General features: G+C 49.3%; 1 pseudogene; it reads left to right on the forward strand.

Moving 5' to 3' along the window:
- The first annotated feature begins 1,406 nt into the window (after positions 1 to 1,406).
- LOC138835995 (MTRF1L release factor glutamine methyltransferase-like) overlaps positions 1,407 to 9,769 on the forward strand; it is a 64,914-nt pseudogene continuing 56,551 nt past the window's right edge.

A 9,769-nucleotide genomic window follows, 5' to 3' on the forward strand; every position in this document is an offset into this window, starting at 1 on the left:
TTGTTGTTCTTTTTTTCAGCAATGCGAAGTATGAGACCAGTATGTTTTCACCATCACTGTTTCATGGCTGCTTTGGGGAAGATTTCAGTAGATATTCCTTTCCACCTCTCTCTTCCCCCTTTCCTGTAGCCCACAGTAGCTTCTGGGCCTGCGTGGGTCTCCCCTAGGAGGCCTGTGGGAACCACAGACCAAAGTTGATACCTTCTGTCTTAAGCCTGAAGGCTTGTGAGACTAGTGTGACTACAGCCACACTCTTCCAGCCAGACAGTCTGCTCTCGTTTGTATAGTTGGAGCTAATTAAGAGTTGGGAATGTGTTGGCCAAATGTAATTAGGGAACAAGATGGAGGGTGGTGAGTAGGGCAGGGGCTGTGAAGCTAGGAGGGTCTAGGAAGTGGTGAACGGTGTGATATTGCAGATGGTTCACCACTACCGACGATGAGAGGGCAATCTTACCCAGGGCATTGACGGTGTCCATGGGCATCTGGGCAGGGAGTTCTGGGATCCCACTGGTGGCGTGGATTACCTCCCAGGGGAGTGCACTGTTGGGAAGTCCTCCCTGGAATCCTGCAGACTCTAATCTATGTCCTGCCTGTGCCTTTTCCAGCTGGGCCGTGGTAGGCAAGTGCATTCCCCCTATTGGAGCCTGCTCGGTATCAGGCCATGGCAGTTAGCTAGGGCTTGCTGAATGCCAGTTTCTGTAACCTGATGTAGGCTGTCTGGGAAGAAATGGGGTCCACTAACTTTGGAATCCTTTAAGTTTGATTGGGACAACTAAAATACCACCTTTTCCAGGGTTTTTTTTCTTGAAGCTGGCAATTTCCACTTCCACTAACACCTGGGATTATGGGTCAAATTAGATGAACAATTTCAGCCAACAATCAATGACATTCAAAGTATCACAAGCAGAATTCCAAAGCCAGATGGTCTCCTGCTATGAATATCATGCCTTGATTGCTTTTATGCAGCAGCTGTTGATTCTCCTCTGACTCTCTCTAGTGTGACCACCAAGTTGAGTGAAGGGTTAATGTACTTGAGGCAGTCACCATTTGTTGCTTGTTTCAGAGCAGAGCAAGACATGGTACTAAAGCACCTGGTTGTGTGTCTTCATAAGACCTGTAAATTCTTAGCTCGGGGCTCTCCTCCTGGGCTCTGCTGTGACAGAGTGTAGGACAAGGCCCAAGCTGCAGCCCATTTAAATGAAACAGCTTTAGAGTCTGATTCTTGGTGGTCTTCTAGGTAGGGGTCCTGCCACCTAGACATAAAATAGAGGATGTCATGGGGAGCAGAGATTGTGACCTCACCATCCCTAGCCAGCCAGCTGTGTGTAGAGAGGATTCTCAGCACATGCACTGGAATCTGGGAGATTCAGAAACCCAAGATGTCTTGAGGATCCTTTCTCTGCAACATGAAACTTGGGGGCCAGATGTGGTGGGCCATCCTGGCTGGCCCCAGGGGTAGGAGAGTAGACGCCTTGAGCCTGGCCTTCAGCTCATGGCAACCTCATTCACTCCTGAGTGGGAAATTGAGTGCCACCGTGTGGTCAGCTGCTGGCCAGAGATCTTTGAGAAGATAGGCATCCCAGAGGCCCCAGAATCCAGCAAGCACACCATGGATCCTGTCTTCAGAGCCAAAACAGTTAAGTTCTGTGGCACCAGGAAGGTGGGAAGGGGGAGAAGGGAGAACTGTGGGAAAGCTACATCAGGCTTTGCCCCACCCACCAGGATGCTTACCTGAATGGGATGGTACTTTTCTGTAATATTTTTTGTAGACAGGTGCTCATTTATTTATCCACAAAGAGTAACAGTGTGCACCAGGCTCTGGAGAGGTCATAGACAATGAGAGTTTCCAGTGCTGGTTCCACAGCACATGAAGAAACATTGGTTTGAGCTGGATGCCAATGCTTTATTCCTGTCATCCTGGCTACATAGGAGGCTGTGACGGGAGGATGGATGCTTGACGCCCAAGCAGGAAAGCCTGTAAAACTCTTATCTCCAACTATCTACCAAAAAGAAAACACCAGAAATGGAGCCACAGCTCAAGCCGTAGTCTGTTTTCCTTGAGTAAAAATGCTCTGGGACAGCACCTAGGATCTGAGTTCAAGGTCCAGGAGTGAGAGAAAGGAAGGAAAGAGAGAAAGAGGAGGAAAGTCTGGTTGGAGAAAAAGAGGAAAGGAAGGAAGAAGGGAGAATATATGAGACTTGTTCTGAGTCCCAGTAACAAAGGAGCCAACCATTCACAATCTATGTGGGGACAATTTCAGAGCCTAAAGCCAGTATGTAGGACCAAGCTACTGACACCTTAGCAACTTTCTGATATCCAGGAGCTGTGTGGTAGCCGACTGCAGAGGGAAGCAACCTCCGGTAGACACTAGGACTCAGGGCAGGTCACCAGGTTTCAATCATCTCTGGTGCCAATGAGTTTATTTTCTGGTCAGATAAGAACAAGCTGTCCAAGGGCTAGGGATTTATTGGTGTGAGGGAGTGTTGGGGGGGGGGTCAAGGGATAAGCAGGAAGATGAAGAGGGATGGCGATCACAGGTCAGGAGTGTCAGTATATTGGAGCCATGACTTTGCCTGACAACCTAGACCAAAAGTGATAGAGCCTTTGACCCAGCCACACTGCTATTAAGAGTCCTGGCACACTGGGTTCACCATTGACCACCTGGCTATCGTCCACTGCAGGACGCCTGTGCAGTACATTCTTGGGGACTGGGACTTTCGAGGGCTCAATCTGAAGTTGACACCCCCGCCCTTTTCTTTCATCCACCAGAGACAGAAGTAAGCTGGCCACTAGCACAGGGCAGCCAAGGAATGAGAGTGGGAGTAAGGAGCCTAGTTTCCCCAGACTTCCTCTAGGAGGCACGAGGACCCCGTGATTGCCATTCTCAGAGGCAGAGATGGGTCTCTTTGCTGGCTCAGCCTTTAGTCTAGATGGCAGATCTGGGATTAAGAGAAGGCAGACTGAAGGTGGGGCCGGTTTGGATAGAGGCTGGTGGGAAAACAAGAGGTACTGGTTTCTGAGCAGGGTTGTTTCTTTGAGGATACTCACAACCAAGGAACATTCCTGAGAAAGATCAGCCCTTTTCTCCTTCCTGAGAGAGAGGGACCTGGAGACCTTGAGTCTGTGTCCCTTGGCTGAGAAATCCTTTCATTCCCACATCCTGTGGTTGGATAACTAGACCTCACCTCCCTATCCAGTTTAGAGGCAACACAGTGAGAGATCTTGAGTCTTTGATAAGGTCAGGGGATCCTGAATATGCGATTGTACTTGAACATCCTGACTTGGTGCATGGTAAGTTCCATCTAAGATTACCATGATGTAGGACATAGAATCTAGAGAATCAGAGCAGGATGGGGTCTGTTCTGGGAGTCTTGAGCACTATGTGTGAGCTTTCAGCTCGCGTATGCCCACCTGCTTCCCTTTCTTGGGTGGGTCTTTGTTAGAAAAAGCTTGAAACTAGGGACTGGGTCCTATCCTTTGTCGTTATACTCAAAGCTAGCACTCTACCATTTGAGCCACAGCTCCACTTCCAACTTGTTTAGGTGTTTATAATTGGAGATAAAGAGTTCTCATGGACTTTTTTGCCAAGGGTGGTATCCAACTGCAGTCCTCAGATCTCAGTCTCCTGAGGGGATAGGATGACAGGCATGGAAAAGTATCTTTGGCCTGGTGGCACTAGCTCATGACTGTCATCCTAGGTACCCAGGAGGTGAGATCTGAGTATCAGGGGTCAAAGCCAACCTGGGCTGGAAAAACTCTGAAGCTCTTATCTCCAACGAACTGCCAGAAAAGCAGAAGTGGTGTTGTGTTGTGGCATAGGTAGTAGAGTGCTCACCTTGAGCTGAAATGCTCAGGGATAGCACTGAGGCCTAGGGTTCAAGCCCCACAACTGAAAAAAGAAAGTAAGTAAAACATTTGCCTGCAAAGGATGGTCCATGTGTGGGATGGACGAAGAGGGGGTTGCTGTGGTTGGGAGACAAGGTGCTTGCCCCACTGTACCGACATTTCTATGAACTCCCCAAGTTTACCCTAGCTTGAAGACACAGCTTCAAGAGGACGTGGCTTGTGGCAGGCAGGCAGTGGCTAAATCGTTGCAGGGGTGGGATTGCTGTGTCTGTATTCTCTCCAATAAAGGATGTGTTAGGATGCTTGGTGACTAATTCTGAAGTGAAGGGTTGCAAGAAGTTTGTGGCCTTATGAGATGGTTTTCCTCTGGGTACGTGAAGGTAGCTAAAACGGAAGTTGCCAGTGGCTCACAGCTGTCATCCTAGCTACTCAGAAGGCTGAGATGTGAAGACCATGGTTCAGAGCCAGCTTGGTCAGAAAAGTCTGTGAGACTTGATGTCCAATGGACCACCAAAGAACAGGAAGTCGTGCTGTGGCTTAAGTGGGAGGGTGCTCACCTTTAGCTGAAAAGCTGAGGGACAGTGTGACCTGGCCCAGAGTTCAAACCCCGTGACCAACAACAACAAAAGAGGTGGCTAAATTTTCTGCATAGCCGTGTATATGGTATGAAATGCCATGCTGGTCTATGAGACATTCCAGATATGTGAGAGGCTCAATGTTTTGTCTACAGTGGGTCTGAGGTCAGTAGTGCCACCTTCTTGGAGTTGGGATGTGATCCTAATGGAATGAGTTCATGGTTCTGTTCTCAGGGACTGCTGAAGCCTTGGGCTGTCCGTGTGTGTGTGTGTATGTGTGTGTGTGTGTGTGTGTGTGTGTGTGTGTGTGTGTGTGTGTCTGTATCTATGTCTGTGTGTGTTTGAAGGTACAAGAACTGGACCTTGAACTCAAGGCCTAGGTGGTGTTCCTGACCTTTCGTGCTCATAGCTAGTGCTCTGACACTTTAGCCACAGCTTCCCCTGTGGCTATTCTGTAGTTCACTGTATATAAGAGCCTCTCAGACTTTCCTGCAAGGGCTGGCTTTTAAAAGTGATCCTCAGACCTCAACCTCCTGAGTAACTAGGATGACAGGAGCCACCAGTGCCGGCCTTGTGTGTGTGTTTGTGTGTGTGTGTGTGTGTGTGTATGTGTGTGTGTGTGTGTGTGTGTTTGTATGTTTGTGTGTGAGTGATGTGTGTAGAAGTGGGTTGTAAAAAGGAGCGCTGGGCCCTTTGGTAACTTCTAACCACTATCTTTGCGGGGAAGGTGCATGGGCTTTGTGGCTGAAGTCTGGGGGCCTGGAAGGGTGAGACACTTGAAGGGGACTCAACACCATTAAATTATAAGACCAAGGGATCTTTGTTTCCTGAAAGTGTCTACTCGCTTGGGCCTGGTGGTGGCAGAGGGAGCTTGGGAGGACCTGGGGGTGGGCCCTCAGGGGGTGGCTCCCCAGTGGGACAGAGAGTGTGACCAGCATTTAGTATGGATGTGAACCCTGTTAGTATGGAGCGTATTGGCATTGGTCAGACTCTGGTCTTCTGATCATGACGTCTGAGGGGCGAGGCCAACCTTATTTTAAATCTTGACCTGTATCTCCAGATTTTAGCCTTCTGAGTAGCTAGAATTATAGGCATGAGCCTCTGGCACCAGACGTCTGATTCTTTTTGGTATATTAGAGTTTGAACTCAAGGCCTAGGTTTTCCAGTCAGGTCTTCTACCATGGGAGCTAAATCTTTCTGTCTTTGGCATTTAGAGACTCAATATATGCTCAGACTGGGCTGGATCATGGTCCTCCTGTGACAGGCATGGGCCACCATGCGTGTTCATCTGTAGTTGGGATGGAAGACATGTTGTGCCTTGCTCACTCAATGGTTTAGATGGATTATCCCAAACTCTTAGTCCATGGCAGCCGATTCTTGACCAAAGTTGAAGCTCTGGGTTGGGCCTGGAACCATCGGACCTCAGTCTCCTCACAGGAAAGTTGTGAGGAAACAAAGGATCAATACAGGAGCATCTCTGGGCAGGGCCAGCATAGAGGGAGCGGTCGTCAGAGAAGGTTCTTGGCAATTCTGTGAGCATATGACAGGAAGATAGCTGGAAAAGGCTCAGATGGGGCCTGTTATTTATCATGTATGGATTATGAAACAAAACATGGCTCTCTTTCATCCTTACCCTATCCCCATGAGGAAAGGGATCCTTCACTGTGTTAAGTTTTGCATCTGGGGAAAACGAGGAATGGAGAAGCTGGATGGCCTACTCATGGCCCCCAGCTTACAGGAAGCTTGGCAGGACTTCTCTGCCATGCTCCCTAAGACTATGGATGCTAATCAGTCCACTCCTTGTGGTAGGAAGTCCACTTCTTGTCAGTCATGGGGCTTGAAATCTGGGCCTGGATGCTGTCCCCAAGCCCCTCAGATCAAGTCTAGCATTCTACCACTTGTACCACAGCACCATTCCCGGTTTTCTTGTAGTTCTTTGGAGATAAGAATCTCCCCCTCTCTGTCTGTCTGTCTGTCTGTCTGTCTTCTTGTCTCTGTCTCTGTCTCTGTCTCTGTCTCTGTCTCTGTCTCTGTCTCTGTGTCTGTCTCTGTGTCTGTCTCTCACTCTCTCTCTCTCTCTCTCTCTCTCTCTCTCTCTCTCTCTCTCTCTCTCTCTCTCTCTCTCTCTCTCTCTCTCTCTCTCTCTCTCTCTCTCTCTCTCTCTCTCTCTCTCTCTCTCTTATAGGAACTTGTTGAATGGGTGCTGCAGGAGGTGGATTAGTGTCCCCATGTGGCTGGGACCCAAGGTGGCCCTCTCATTCTGGAGGTGAGCTGTGGGTCAGGAGCTGTCTTGCTCAGCCTGTTGAACTAGCTCCCTGAGGTAAGCCCCTCTGTGCCCGGGCTAGACCATGATGGTTATTCATTGTCAATCTGTCTGATGAGTCCTTCTCCACTACTCTCTTCTAAGGAAAGTGGATGAGGAGACATCACGTTGTCCAACCGCACAGCACTATCCTGGGCCTCTGATCCTCACCACCACATATCAGGCCAGACACTGATTATCAGAAAATGAATTCACTCTATGTCTACTTTCGCTTTGTGTCATTTTGGGGAGAGGGGGTGGTGTACAGAGGAAAGACCCCAGGCCTGACACCTCCTGGGGGACATTTGTTCTTGTGTCAGAGCCAAGTCATTGCTGTGGATAAGAAGGAAGCCACTATCAGACTGACCCAGAAAAATGTTCAAAGGTAGGTAGGCTGTTGAAGTATCAAACCCACCCATGTCTGATTCCCACAACATGGAGGGTGCAGTGTGGGTGGCCTAGGACTGGCCCTAGGGGATTATAAATGGATGGTGGTGAACAGGTGCTGGTGGCTCTTGCTCATCCTGGCTGAGGTCTAATGGTTGTGACTCAGAGCCAGCCTAGGCAGGAGAGTCTGTGATATTCTTATCTCCCATAAACCACCTCCCCCGCACCAGAAAAAAGTCAGATGTGGTGCTGTGGCTCAAGTGGTAGAGCCTCAGCCTTGAGTAAAAGAAGCTCAGGGATGACACCGAGGCCCTGAATCCCAGCCCTAGGACTCACAAAAAATAAAATAAATGAATAGTGGGCACCTGTTATGTTACTACCATGGATTCAGTCTTCTCTCTGGTACTTGTAAGGGGCTTCCCTTGATGTTCCTCTAAACCTCTCCTTCTGTCTTATTTTCTCTCCCCCAGATTGAACTACAGGATAGAAATCAGATCATCCCTCTTGGTATGACCTTAAGTACCATCCCCTACCTTCCCTCCTTGGGATGGGGATCCTGGATTTACTCACCACTGGAAGGATGAGGCACTGCAGACATGGGAGTAACTATCCCTGAAACTCATACTCTCACACACACACTCACCTAGGCCAACTCAGAGTAGCCTTTTTCAAAGACACTTTATCTCCTTGGACTAACTGACCTAGGAGAGGAACTTGATCACCTGTAAAATGACTATTTTAACTAGGGCTTTCTAGTTGACATGAGATAAACAGAAGCTCAAAAGAAAGGCTCTGGTGCCTGTCACCTCTGGCTCAGGCTCATGCCTGACATCCTGGCTACTCAGGAGGCAGATATCTGAGGATCAAAGATCGAAGCCAGCCATAAGCTGGAAAGCCAGTGAGACTCTACTCTCCATGGAATCACCAAAAAGTTAGAAGTGGAGCTGTGCCTCAAGTGATAGAGCACCAGCATTGAGCACAAAAACTCAGAGAGACAGCTCCCAGATCCTCAGTTCAAGCCTACATGAAGAAATGGTCCCATGTGTTGCCCCCAGACTGCCTGAGCCTTGAGTGCTCTCTTCTGAAGTGTGATACAGTACTGGTCTCTGGGTAGTGTATCAGAGCCTTCAGAAATTGGGTGGTAAAAGCCAGACCTTCCACATTGTGCTCTCTGAACACACACCAGCTGGTAGGCCAAGCTTGACAAGGCCAGCAGCCTGCAGAGCAGAGAAGATCCCTCTCTGCCGGGGTGATTGGAGCAGGCTTCTTAGAGGCAACACTTGAAAGGGGGTCTTGCTTAACAAGGAGGATCTGACAGGAAGCACAGAGAGCAAAAATGCGGTAGATAAAGGACAACATAGCTGAGCATGTTCATTTCCAACCAGAGCTAGTGATGAAAAACTCAGTAAAGATGTGCAGGTCTTGGGCTGGGAAAGTGGCTCAGTGGTAGAGTGCTTGCCTTGCATGCATGAGGCCCTGGGTTCGATTCCTCAGCACCACATAAGCAAAAAGAAAAAAAGCCGGAAGTGGCTCCGTGGCGCATATGGTAGAGCACTAGCCTTGAGCTGAAGAGCTAAAGGGACAGCGCCCAGGCCCAGATTTCAGGCCCCACAAGCGGACCCCCCCCCAAAAAAAAAGATGTGCAGGTCTTTCCCGAGACAGGCCCAACGTGTCACAGAAGAACAGCTATCCAGGGTTGGGATTGTGTCTTAGCAGTAATGAGCTCACCTAACATGCAGGAAACCCTGAGTTTGATTCCTAGGTCCTGCATACACAGAAAAAGCCGGAAGTGGCACCATGGCTCAGGTGGAAGAGCACTTGCCTCGAGGAAAAGTAGCTCTGGGACAGTGCCTGGGCCCCAAGGTCAAGCACCAGGACTGTCAACATATAACAGCACTCCAAGGGACCTGGATGACAGGTGGATGGCCATGCCCTGTAGCTCTTAGTAGATCCATCCATGCTTTGTGTCTCCTTTGACATATGGGATTTGGACACTCCTTCTTCCCTGGGCAACCCTGGACCTGGTTATCAGCAAACCTCTTAATGTCTTCCACATGGATATGGAGTAGCTGGCTCCAGAAATCCTCAGGTACCAGTTGGTAGGTGCGGGGGATACAGGACATCCACCAGATTTCCTAGTGGATCTGATCTGTCCCAGATGACCAGGCCATCCAGAGGAGGTGGATGGGAGCTTAGAGACGGGTAGTGATGTGAAGGAGCCCTTTAATGCCCATGGTCCTACCCAGATTCCGAGCCTCACTTTGCTGTCCCTGAGGGAGATTAAAGAGTGTCTAGGTGGTACTATCTAGAGGAGGACTAGGTGGAAATTCTAAAGAATGAGAGAACATAATCCCTGTGCTGGTGGCTCACACCTGTCATCCTGGATACTTGGGAGATTGTGATCCAGAGGATCTTATTTCCCAGCCAAGGCAGGAAAGTCCCATGAGAGTCTCATCTCCAACCTCCAACTGGAAGTGGGCCATGGCTCAAGTGGTAGAGCAAGTAGCTGAATCTGGGAGATGCCAGTGGCTCACAACTCTCATCCTATCTACTCAGGAGGCTGAGATCTGAGGATCACAGTTCAAAGTTAGCTTGGGCAAGAAAGTCTGTGAGACTATCTTCAGTGAACCACCAGAAAACCAGAAGTGGTGCTCTGGC

The sequence above is a fragment of the Dipodomys merriami genome, unplaced genomic scaffold, assembly GCF_024711535.1.
Source record: "Dipodomys merriami isolate MVZ:Mamm:240054 unplaced genomic scaffold, mDipMer1.0.p SCAF_246, whole genome shotgun sequence".
Lineage (NCBI taxonomy): Eukaryota > Metazoa > Chordata > Mammalia > Rodentia > Heteromyidae > Dipodomys > Dipodomys merriami.